Genomic DNA, 13,087 nt, shown 5'->3' with positions numbered 1-13,087 from the left:
TAACTTGGACTTTACTGGCCTCTCTGCAACTTGATGAACTGTCTTGGAGCACCTTATGCCTCTTGAATGTCTTTGCCATTGCAGACATTCATTTCTACCAGGTGTTGGCCATGAACTGTTCCCACTGAAACACTGTGGTTCCCGAACTCATACAGAATTCAGAGATAATTTGTGTTCACCGTACCTATGGAGGTGGTGGGAGATCATTTATGTCAGAGCCACATTACCTTAAACTAGAGTCATCAGAAAATGAGCCACGTTTTATACAAAACAAATCTTAGCACCGCACAAGTAAGTATTCTCAAAGAAGAGTAGGAAATGAACTCGTCTAAATCTGAAGAGCATAGAAAGGAAGAAACAAGCTTAGGGTATTTTTTTTCCTGGAATTTTTAACTTAAAGAAGCTAAGGGTGACTCTGGGCATAATTGTAAAATGGGCAAAAATATATCTGACATTTTTTGTCCATGTCAGAAAGCGCTCTTATATTATACACTATGTTGAGATGATTCAGGGGCAATAAATTCGTTGTCGAAATCTTGGGGCTGGGTGACATGCCCCATGTTTCATACTGAGCCATGAGCAGTGTTGGGGTGCACCTGTCCGTGGCCTGAGTTCTCCCTCAGAGCAGCACATACTCAGTGCACCTTGGGTTCTAAACTTTTCGAAACTGCTGTTCTACTGGAAAAAATCCATTTCAGAAACCAGACGACTGTGAGGAAAGAATGAAGGAACCTCAAGGAAAAATAAACATGTTTCCTATGATTATAAAATGATAAATTTCATAAAGTAAGATTTGATGCTCCGTGGCTTCAAATCTTTTTTTTTTTAAAGAAGAACTTTGCAGTTGTCTTTACATATCAGTGGTTGAGGGAGATTTGTTTTATTTGGCAATAAGTAAATAAATGTTCACGTCCCTGTGAACATGCAGATTCAGGTCTTAAATGCACTTTAAGAAAACTGAATTGATAGGATCACAATAAACAAGGAGATAATGAGCTCCCCTGTGCACGGTACTCACAGAACACATCACCTTTGCGAGTAAGGGGGCGATGTGTTAAATATCCCTGATGGCTCTCACGTGTCACGTTGAGGGTTCTATCAGATACTGAAAAAACTGAATACATTTTAAACATGATCAAGAGTGCAGAAAATAAGGATGACCCTGGATCATCAAGATGGCATCTTGGCAGCAGCCACAGCATTGAGATCAGGAGGTACGGTCGCAGGGCACTGATTGCTCCAAACCCATCCATCTTGTTTGTTTCAGAGATCGAACAATATAAAGAAAAGGAATTCGTGTAGCATCAGAGCTACCTGTGGTTGCCAATCCGCCCAGATCATGACTTGCAAAAGCACAGGTCAGACACAAGAGGCTCAGACTTGTGCGGCTCGAGTTAGTTGTCTTGCCTCAGCTGCCCCGTGTGATTCACGTCATTCACGTGCGTCCTCAGCATGAGACATCAGGACGCAAAGAAATCCACAGCAGCAGCTCCCAGTGTCCCATTTTCAAGATGTCAAGCGTTGCTGGTTTCATTGCTGTCCAATGAGGATGGTATTTTTGTTGGCTGGAACTAGTGCCTGGTTTTGCTGACATAGTCACCCGTCATTCCCAAGACAGACACCGAAATTGCGCTTGACACGCTGAGGTCCACTGCTACAATTTACCTGTGTAATTCTGTCATCACCTATGACTTTATGTTCTGCTCCGTCCTTGGGAGTGTAGTTGTGTCACATGCTGTTCTATCTTTGGGAAACCTTCCCCCAGTGAAAGGAGAGAGGAACTATCTATATTTGGATATAGAAGTTCTTGTTTCAGAACATTCTTGCAAGATGGCTGCTCAGACCAGCATTTCCTTAGCCAGATTGTCACTTGATGGGAGGCTTTCAGCTCTCAAAGTCCTAAAAAGCTACAGGACATTAGGTACAGCGCAGGCTGGGGGTGACCTTGAAGACTGGGTCCTGGATCTCTGACTTTGGCACCCAGTCCTGGGGCTCCCTAGGAGTTTGTTCCCAGCAGGCCTCCAGAAATTCTGAAGCCATTTATCTATATTGGGGATCCTTTTTCTCCAGGAAGAGTTTTATTTTCTTTAGAAAGTCAGAGTCCAATATAGCAGGCTAAAAATCACCTTCCATGCTACACACTTTTCCAGGAGATTCTCTGAAAGTCATTCTGTAAACTGGAACCCTGGCTTATTTTCTCCTGCAGACCGTCCCTTCACCGCTGAGAGGTTATAACGCATTCTGTGGTTTCTGTCAGACCTGGGCTCATCACAATCCAATGTCTTTATTGTGTTATTTCTTTCCTCCTCAAAGCAAGTGAAGTCCTGGCAGAACCCATGCTCACTTTCCTGCACTTCTCTGGTGGGTCACAGCCCATCTTGGAAGGAACTGGCTTCAGTTCTAAGACTCGCAAGGTGTGCTGGAGGAATATTCCGAATACTGGAAATGTGGACTTCCTCAGAGGAGCTGAATCCATCAGATGCCAGTTGGGAAAGCAGAAACCATGGGAACTGTTTCCAACAGAGAGGACACAGATAACTGTATATACAGATGCTGAACATCTGGAAAGGTAAAAGGGAGTAACCCAGGTATTGGTAAATCTCAGAAACACGTAACACTGCCAAGGGTTGGGTAACCCACTTATCAGTGAGTGAAGGAAGCTGCCAATGCCTCCACAGTTTGGGGAAACACAAGGAAGAATCTGAATGATCAACTTTGAAGGTTGGAAGGGCGCCCCCACAGGCTGGTGTTCAGACCTCAGAACTAAGGGACAGTTGTGTTTAGATCGGAGAGTGAGTCACCATGTGTAGACCCCAAAACACCACGAGTGTGGTGTGTAGCTGGTTGTGGGAGTTAGTGCCCAAGGAAGTGAGAGCCTTGAGCCATAGCTGTCCTGGGCTGGGGGTGGGTGGGGAGATGCTTAGGGGAGTTTGAACCAGGAGGGATATGCCTTTCCTGTCCTTGTTCGTGTCTCCACCGCAGCACTTAAGAGGAAATGGGTGAGAAAGTGAGAGAAGTGGCCTCAGAGTTGCAGGGTCAGCATGACATAGTCCTGGAGCTGAGACACAATAGGTGATTGATCCAAGCAGTCCACCCCTTGGGCTAGTTGGCATTCATGTCCATCTTTCTACCTATGTTTCAATCCCTTTCCAGCCTAACACCTGCAGGTTCCTGGCTTAGAAAATGCAACTCACCTGCATGCTCTCACCTTCAAGGAAAGGAGGCTCATCGCTTCAGAAGTCACTAGGCCTACATCTGGATCTTGTTGGTTTCTCTGCTAGTTCAGTCACAATCATACTTGAGCATTCTGTTAACTTAGAATCATTTACTCTAGCAAATGCATAGCCTGGGGACATTAGAGTGGCCACTGTCCCAACTCTGATTCAGCGGTACCATTGTCGTGTGGCCTGGTAGAATCACTCCTCTCTTGGGAAATATGATAGTTTTATGGGTCAAGTTGACTGGGCCACCCAGATATTTGGCCAAAGATTGCTCTGGGTGTGTCTGCGAGGGTGCTGCTGGGTGAGTTTAATATTGGAATTGGTAGACTGAGTAATGCAACTTATCTTCTCTAACTTGGATGGACCTCATCCAAGCAATTGGATGACCTGAACAGAACAAAGAAGGCTGGCCATCCTGTGCACAAGGGGGAATTCTGCCCATCTGTCCACCTTGAGTTGGGACACAGGTCTTTATCTAGCCTTCTGACTCAAACCAAAACACTGGTTCTTCTTGGTTCTCTAGTCTACCAGCGTTGAGACTGGAACTACACCCTCAGCTCTTCTGGGTCTCTAGCTTGTCAACTGCAGATCTTGGGATCCCTGAGCTTTCATAATGGTGGAAGCCAAATTCTTACTAAAAAAAAAAAACAACAACAAAAAACCAAATAAAAACTGAAACAAAACCAAAAAACCATAGCAACAGGCTATTGATCTATGTCTCTGGAGAATCCCAGTATAAGAACTAAGATTCAGGATTGGAATTCTGGGAAACAAGGGAAGCATTTGCCCCAGGCACAAAATTTAAGGGGAACCAAAATCTATAAATAATATTTTAATGCAATATTTAAAAAATCAAAATCAATGCAAAAAATCCACTATGAGCAAAATTATCAATATTTTATTTATTTTTTTTAATTTTTTTTATTTATTTCTAGGAGAGAGAGAGACAGCGTGAGCAGGGGAGGGCCAGAGAGAGAGGGAGTCACAGACTGAAACAGGCTCCAGGCTCTGAGCTGACAGTCAGCACAGAGCCAGACGCGGGGCTCGAACCCACGAACCGCGAGATCATGACCTAAGCGAAAGTCGGACGCTTAACCGACTAAGCCACCCAGGTGCCCCTATCAACATTTTAAATGAAGACAAGATCAGACATTAGCAAAGGTATATTGGAACCTGAAGCAAAAGGAGAAGTGTGGGCCCTTATATACAAGATTTTATGTATTTTGTTTTAATTAGTTCTTTTCTGCATCAAAATACTTAAAAATTATTGAAAAATTAAAAGTAGGTATATTGAAACTTACAGCATGAAATTCAAATATTTTACTTCTATCAAAAGCAGAATTCATTACAACACTACTTTCCTGGCTTTAATAGAAAAACTCATCAATAATATCTCCAGTATCATCTTTTTCATTTCCTGGTTTCAACGGAGAGAACTGCCATTTTTAACACTTTCTCTTCATCAAGTGACAGTCTCTCTCTCTCTCTTTTTACATTTATTTATTTTTGAGAGACAAAGTGAGACAGACATTTATTTATTTTTGAGAGACAAAGTGAGACAGAGCATTAGCGGGAGAGGGGCAGAGAGTGAAGAAGACACAGAATCCAAAGCACACTCCAGGCTCTGAGCTGTCAGCACAGAGCCCAACACGGGGCTCGAACCCACAAACCGTGAGATCACGACCTGAGCCAAAGTCAGACACTTTACCAACTAAGCCACCCAGGCGTCCTGATCAAGTGACAGCCTTAAATAAAGTTGAATTAACTTCAGGTTACCAAGCCTATCTTTATTTAAATTTCTGACATTTTGTTCATCAGAGATTTTTTTGAATGAACATTTATTTATTTTTTAAATATTACATTAAAACGTAATCTATCCTGATGACTGAATTTTGGGTGACCTTTAAATTCTATTTTATTTTTTTTAATTTTACTTTTAAATGCTTATTTATTTTGAGAGAGAGAGAGAGCGAGCAGGAGAGGGGCAGACAGAGAGGGAGAGAGAGAATCCCAAGCAGGCTCTGCTGTTAGCAGGGAGCATGACACAAGGCTGAAACCCACAAATGGTGAGATCGTGACCTGAGCCAACATCAAGAGTCAGATGCTTAACCAACTGAACCATCCAGGTGTCCCATGGTGCCCTTTAAACTTGACAGTTGAGGCAACTCTCTTGCTTGCCTTACTCTAAACCTGGCCCTGCCCTAGTTCAGTGAGGCTTAAAGAGGGGAGTACAGGACAAAATATTCTGTAAGCATGTTGCTATGTGTGCTGGGAGAAAGGATTGTCAGAGGGAATATCAATTTCCTCCTCTTGGATTTCAGGATTTGTCCATACTGCCCATGAGAGAAACAACACTTTACATTCACTGGATTTCAAATATATATTATATATTTGAAATATAATATATAAATATATTTAAATAAATATTATATATTTATATTATATTAAATATTACAATATATATATAATATATACATAATATATATTATATATATTATATCTATATCTATATCTATATATATATCTTCCTCTCCAACAGTTCCCAGATTTTTAGGTTGTTTCTTAACTAGAACCACATCTGAAGAATTAGATCAGTTTACTATTTTATCTGACCATCTGCTTCTCAATGATGGGTTATATACTAAAACCAGAAAATTCCATGGACACAAGTCCATTACTGCATGCCTTTTGTTGTGACATTTATTGTTCTATTAGAAGCCATGATGGTGAGTTACCACCACAGTGAATCGGACATTCCACATATCCACAGATATTCATGCTGGCAGAAGCACGATAGGTCAGAAAGTCATATCCACATCGAAAATTCACGTCTATTCTGGAAGGACAAATGATTACCCCTTCTGTGATGGAAAGCATTTCATCCAACCAACTTGGCCCCATGTGCTGGTGGCAGGGTAGGGACTCTACATCAATGGGAGCGAGCCTCACACTGGTGAGAGCATTCCGTGTTGTGGAGCCCATGCATTGCTTCGTAGCAAATGTCATGACACTTTGCTTGGCACCAGTGTGGCCGGGGAAGGGGGACACCTGATGGAACAAGTCATCTTTTCCACCTGGTTTTGCCAGCCTCCTCTGCAGAAATGCCCTCTGGTAGGCATTCACATTGTTTGCAAACATCCTCGCAGCTTGTGCCCATCTCCAGGATCCTTCCACATACGGATTCTGCAAGCTTTGAGCTCATTTTTATTCCAAGTCTCTGACCATCCAGCCAACCGACTGGCCAAAGCTAAATCAGTGAAAAAGCTTTCTCTGCTGGGTTTTGGTCTAGAAAAAAGTGGGCCATACTTACATTGCTTAAAGTTCTGGCCATGAGGAGTTATTTGCTTTCAACTCTGGCCATTTATGGACATCCCCCTGTGATGCCACAATGTTCCAGCTGTTGATCATGGATTGAGGCCATTATATCATAAAAATTATTATAACAAAAAAGAAAAATAATCAAGTCTGGTATTTATAGACTTGATTATCATTTTTCATCTGTAATCTATTGATGGTAGATAGACCTCTGTGTGAGGTCTTAGGGTAGAAGGTAATAAATGTAAGGTCCATGAGACTCTGAGTAAGATGGTCATGCAATTTAATTGGCTCAACTATTTGATCAAGCCTTGTTATTTTACCTGCCTTTTCCACTAGATGATGGATTTGTCTGCCACTCACACTCAATCCTATGCCTTGGTGACCATGAGGACTCAATAGCAAGTGGGGAAATAAGTCTTAAAAGCAGAACGCTTTTGAGTTTTTGTTCCAGAAAACTCAGGACTGCCCTGCACCTCATATGCTGGGATGTATCACCTACCCGCCACAGATACTTAAGTACCACCACAGCGGCTGACTCATGAGCCTTCTGTGGAATAGCACTCTAGCTATAAGAGGACAACCATGTGTCAGAGTCACCGAAGCTGTCCCCTTTTTGGCCAAACATGTTTAACACATTGTTAGCCATCCTGCACTGAATTCTCTACAATATAAATAATTTAAAATACCAGTTACCTAGTTGTTCAGCATTTAATGAACTCATTAGATTGTGCATTTGTTTGCAGGATGGAGTGATACTGTACAGACTTGGATGCAAATTATATTTTCCTTCTACGCTGAAATGAACATGTAATGCAACATAAATAAGTAATGAAATAATATGTTAAACATACATAATTAATGCAAAAAAAGCCTTGCAACAGAAAATGTATAAACAAAGCAATATTAAAGCAAAGGTCTCTTAATGAATAAAAAGTTTGCGTCGGTAAGGCTTGGGGTGAAAGGGGTCAGAAAGAGTATCTAGTCCTGTGCTGCTTCAGGGGAGGTGAAAATGGACAGGTGTGGGCAGCCCCTGTCTGGACTAGAAATGGTAGGTGGTGTCTCTTCTTCATATATGAGACTCCAGAAGTAAACAGTATGTAGCAAGCAATGGGCAAAGCGATGTGTAAATAAAAAATAGAAAGAGAAGGAAAAAATGAGTGCGCATGAGCTTGCTAAGGTGACTCTAACAAAGTACCATATACTTAATGACTTAATCAATGCAAGTTTACTGTCCCCCAGTTCTGGTGGCCAGAAGTCCAAAATCAAGGCAAAGCTGATTACCTTGTGGGGCTGTGAGGGCCACACGGACCCAGGCCCGTCTCCAGCTCCCTGTGGCTTGCTGGCAAGCTTTGGTGTCCCTTGATTGGGGCGGTGTGACTTCAATCTTCACATGGCATCTACTGTGTGAGTGTCTGTGTCCAAATATTCCCTTCTCACAACACTCCTGTTGGAATAAGGCTGCTATGATGACCTCATCTCCACATGACCACTTGCAAAGGCCCTTTCCAGATAAGTCAGACCCCCAGGTACGGGGGATTACAACTTCAGCAGCTTTAGGGAAACACACTTCAACCCGTAACAGCGTATTGCATGCTATTTGTTCGAGGTGGTACAGCCCCCAAGGGCACGGCTGTCCTTGGAACGGTGTCTTTGATATGATGCTTCTGCTCAAGTCATGGTCAGACTCTACCATTGTCTGCCTTCTAACATTTCATGTAGGCGTCCACTCTGCAGTATGTGGTGCTCTCCACTGCCTTTCTTTCCTTCTTCTGGAGATACTGGCATAACCTCGAATGAGCTTCCTTACAGTAAATTCCTTGCTTGAAATGCAAAGAGTGCTTCTGCATTTTCACTTCCTGTTCCTCTAAATCCAGCCCCCTTGGGCAGAATTGGAAAATTTTGCTTTGCTTTGGTCCCTTTAACTTTCTAAGTGTCAACAACATGAGATGCTCAACTCGTGATTTGTTCATAATGATTTAACAAGCTTTCTATTTTAGAAAAGTTTTAATAAGCATTCTAATTTAGGAAAGTTTTAGATTTATAGAAAACACTTATGAACATAGTACAGGGGGTTCCCATCTTGTGTTAGAGTGGGACCTTTGTTACAGTCAATGAACCGCTACCCGTGCATGATTATTAACAAGTCCATATTTCATTCATGTGTCCTAATGTCCTTTTTCTCTCCCAGGGTCCCCCTCCAGGATGTCATTGGGTTGTGATGTCTCTTCAGGAACTTCCTGGCTGTGACAGTTTCCCAGATCTTCCTTGTTTTTGATGACCTTGACAATTCTGAAGGTTATTGGTCAGGTAGTTTGTAGAATCCCCCCAAAGAGGGACTCATCTGATGGCCCTGCATGATTGACCTGGGGTCATGGCTTTTGGCAGGAAGACCACAGGGTGAAGTGCGGCTCTCATCACATCTCATCAAGGCTACATGCTACCCACACAACCTATCACTGGTGATGTTGCCCTTGACCACCCAGCTGGAGCGACATTGGTCTGGTCTCCCCAGTGTGCAGGTGCTCTTCTTCCTTTCTACATTATACTCTGCAGAAGGAAGTCACACTGTGTAGCCTGTCCCTGAGGCGTGGAATGTTCCCCCTCCATGAGGGCAGACTGTCTATATAGATTATTTAAATGATTTTGCCCAGATATATCTCCTTTCTTCCCCTTATTTATTTATTCAATTGTTTATTTATATTACTGTGGACACGTGGATATTTATTCCATGAACAATACTACTCTGCTTACTTTGTTAGTCAAATGTTCTTGCTTTGGGCGTTGGGAGTTGGAATCTGTATTTGACAGAGTCCCAGCAGTGTGTGTGTGTGTGTGTGTGTGTGTGCACATGTTGAGACTTCCCTACTGTGGGGCACTGTGAGATGCTTTAGCTTTATCATGCATATTTTCTGGTTTAGTCTTAAAATCAGCCATTTCTCCTGGAGCCCTTGATCCTTTTACTGGAGAATGGCATTGGAAACCAAGGTCTGGGTGCTTAACATACCCTTTGCTGCCAATGTATTTTGTCCTTGATCAGCTGACAGATCAAGGAAATATATGTGTGGGCTAACGTGTACATGTGCATATCTATAAATATTTCTACACATAGCCATGCCTCCATATTAAGCTAGATTTGAACTTATGTTGATTTCTCCAGCTGCAACCGTTTGCCACCTAGATCATCCCTCCCCTCGCTTACTGCCAGCCTTGCACTTGAACAGTAGAAACTGACCATGTATCACCTACTTTGAAGGCTTCCATAATTCTGGACTCCAGAGGCATCAACGGAGAAGCAAGAGACCGCTTATATATTTAATAAGAGACCGACACTAGAAGGATCTTCTGGGAGCACTGCCAGGCTGGACAAGAAAATGAAGTCCGTGACCTGTAGTGTGAAAACAGCTGGGCTGTCCAACAGCGCCTGTCACAGCTCCTCTGGTGGCACCCGGGCTGCAGAATCAAGGTGAATACAGCCTTCTGTAAGTTCCTATGGATCACCTCCTTGCCATCACCTCGGAATCAGAAATCTCTGCGAGTTTGGAGAGAGGAAAATAGTATTTCTCAAAATATAGGAAATAGGTATCCAATAGACTGTCTACTCAATATATTGCAAATGCAGCAAGACTTCCGGAAGCTGGTCCATCTACCCTGTAGCTCTGCCTCTTTTGCCTTGAGTGTGGTGCAAAGGTGAGCCGTGCCTTGTGCATGAGTGTAAACACACGTCATCTTATTTTCCAAATCTTCGGATTCTGAATTTTGGATCCCACCTATTCTCTCTAATTCTGCTTGAAACTAGATGGTTCTTATCAGAGATTGAATCTTTCCCATTGGACCTTATGAAGTAGGCTACTAACAATGAACTCACCCTAACACAGTGTCTGCCCAGAGCCACCAGTTAATTCATCAGGTAATTACCTGCCTTCAGGTTATCAGAGATAATGGTCTGATGAAATGTTTTGCTACCACATAACACGAATAACCATCTTTCAGCCTCTTATTTCAGTTAACTCATTTCCTGTCACACAGCTCTCAAGTCAATGCTATGAGGTTTCTGTGTTTGTTAGGAAAACACCCCAACCCCCCAGCTTAGGTTACCAGAATCAAGTTCTTGGGCCAGACAATGATAGAAACTAGGTTGGACCCAAAAGTCGAAAAGGCAAGGTTTTATTGGGGCTACAGCTTGAGTTAGGGGGAGGAGACAGAGCACCAACAGAGAGCCGTTAGGCTGGGCCCTCAGGGCAAAGGGGAGGCTCTCCTTATACAGAGGAAATTCCCACCCAAGTTCTAGGTTCTGGTCCAATATGCTAATGAGGGAAGGGAAAAACAGTGCTTTGTCCTGATTAGTTCGAAGGCCTTCGTCCTGATTGGTTGATTTCGGCAGACAACTTGGGCTACTCATCCGTGCTTCTTGCAACCCGTGTCCTTTGTTATAACTCAGGTTTGCATATGGGGTCGCATCTGTGGTGGCATCTGTGGTGGCATCCTGTTTGGGCTCTATAAGAAGCGGTTTAACAATCCCTGCCAATAGAAAGTGCCCCCCAGGTGTAGTTTTTCACCCGGGACTTATTCCCATGGGCCCTGACTGTCTATTTAGGATACTAATTTCTGTGTTAGTAAAGCTTTGCTGTGATCATCGTGCACAAACTTCCTCAAGTCTCTGTGAAACACTAATTTCTCATTCCTGGGTCTGTGAGCTACTGGGGCCGTTTTTCTGAGGCTGCAAGTCAGATTCAAGTCGGCTCCCATTGCTACCACTTAGTTACAAGTACTAGCAATTTTCTGGGGCTTGCCATTTTTCAGGTCTTCAAGGACACTTTACTCTGGGTTTACAAAATAGAGCCTATTTCATGTGGTGGAAGGCAAGATTATAGTTTTGTAATGGGTGCTGCACTGAGATCACACCGGCCTGAGGGCACTGGCATCAAAGCCAGCATGGGTGTTTCTTCTGGATTTGATGACAGTGACTTTCACTGAAGTCACGATCTCAGCCTTCCAAGTGTTCTGATGTGTCATCTCCCCGCAGGATAATGACGCTGCAAGGATGTGACCTTGAGCTTTTAGCAGATGGAGGAGAAGAGGCGAGAACCAAGGATTTAGACGAGTCGGCCACGGTCACAAAGCTTGCCAGCGGGACAGGCAGAGCTCACAGCAGCCACACGCCTGACCGGCAGCTATGTCCCCTTTCCCCACAATGCACTTCTTTCTCCTGAGAGCAGCTTGTCTCTAAAGCGGTGATGCATCTGAGACGGTGGTCTGAGACATGTCACCTGACGTTTCCAACACAGAATGGCTATGCTTCCTGGGCGCTTGAGTCTGACTCTCGTAACCAAGAGGAAATGACAGTTTGATGGTGCTGGGCGGTTGCTCAGTCCTCTACTCTGCAGTCGGCATCTGCAGTTCCATGTTTGAAATCTTTATGGACGAGGTGATATGTCCTCTACTCACACAAGCTCAAGTTGATGTTAGTTATCAGAGAAAAACTCAAAGGAGAAAAGAATTTCTCGCTAGTACTTCATGGGAAGCCCTAAAGTTTCCAGATTACCTCCGGGACAACCTTAGGTTTCCAAATAAAATTAATTCAGCAAAATTTGTGCCTGGATTCTAAGCACCGAGAGACTATTTAGGAGCTGATTGCTGTGGCAGAAGGTAGCAAACATCATGATATAGACAGTTTAATTTGCATTATTCACAAAAGATTAATCTTAGGGAAAAGTTTTTGCCAAAATATCTTACTTGCTTTGTAGTTGGAAATCTGAGAGATAGGCCAGTCTATTGGGAATTTAATATTTGTAATTCTCAAAGCAATTCAAGCCAAAACGTTAAACTAAGCATTTTTTTTAGATCTAAGTGGATTGATTCATTAAGATCTAGACTGCTTGTTTAAATATTTTATAATGGTTCATCACATACAGAGGCCAAATTTTTAAATCCATTTATTTAAGGAAAAGCAATTACTTTGTTATCTATTTTATTTTTATTTTTATTTTTTTTAATATATTTTTTTAATGTTTTATTTATTTCTAGGAGAGAGAGAGAGAGACAGCGTGAGCAGGGGAGGGCCAGAGAGAGAGGGAGTCACAGACTGAAACAGGCTCCAGGCTCTGAGCTGGCAGCCAGCACAGAGCCCGACGCGGGGCTTGAACCCACAAACCGCGAGATCATGACCTAAGCGAAAGTCGGACGCTTAACCGACTAAGCCACCCAGGCGCCCCTGTTTGTTATCTATTTTAATGTTAGAAGCTCTGCAAAATATTTTGGCACTCTCAGGTTTTGTGAACATATCTCGCTCAGTATTTTCTCTTATTTTTGACGAAAAGAATTGTAATGTATGGTTTTTCCATATTTTGAGGTACAGTAGATTCAGAAGAGTCTAAGGGGCTTGAACTTGAGATAAACCTTACCCACAGGGCTGAGGAAGCGAACAAGAAATGTCCACAGCTGGACACACTGAGGGAAAGAGAAAGGCTCGTCCAGCCGCATGAATGGGCCCACGTGATTTAGTGAGTGTTTATCGAATGGATGAGTGAATGAATGAACGGCATCCCGCA

At 43.0% G+C, this 13,087-nt stretch overlaps 1 non-coding gene across 1 annotated transcript; it reads right to left on the bottom strand.

The window, feature by feature from the left end:
- Window positions 1-4,862: 4,862 nt before the first annotated feature.
- TRNAQ-UUG lies at window positions 4,863-4,947 on the bottom strand. Its single transcript has one exon. It is a non-coding gene; the product is annotated as a tRNA-Gln (tRNA).
- Between the last annotated feature and the right edge of the window lie 8,140 nt (window positions 4,948-13,087).

This window comes from Hyaena hyaena, unplaced genomic scaffold (assembly GCF_003009895.1).
Source record: "Hyaena hyaena isolate Hyena2069 unplaced genomic scaffold, ASM300989v1 scaffold_705, whole genome shotgun sequence".
Taxonomy (NCBI): Eukaryota; Metazoa; Chordata; class Mammalia; order Carnivora; family Hyaenidae; genus Hyaena; species Hyaena hyaena.
This window is presented reverse-complemented; position numbering and strand designations above follow the sequence as displayed.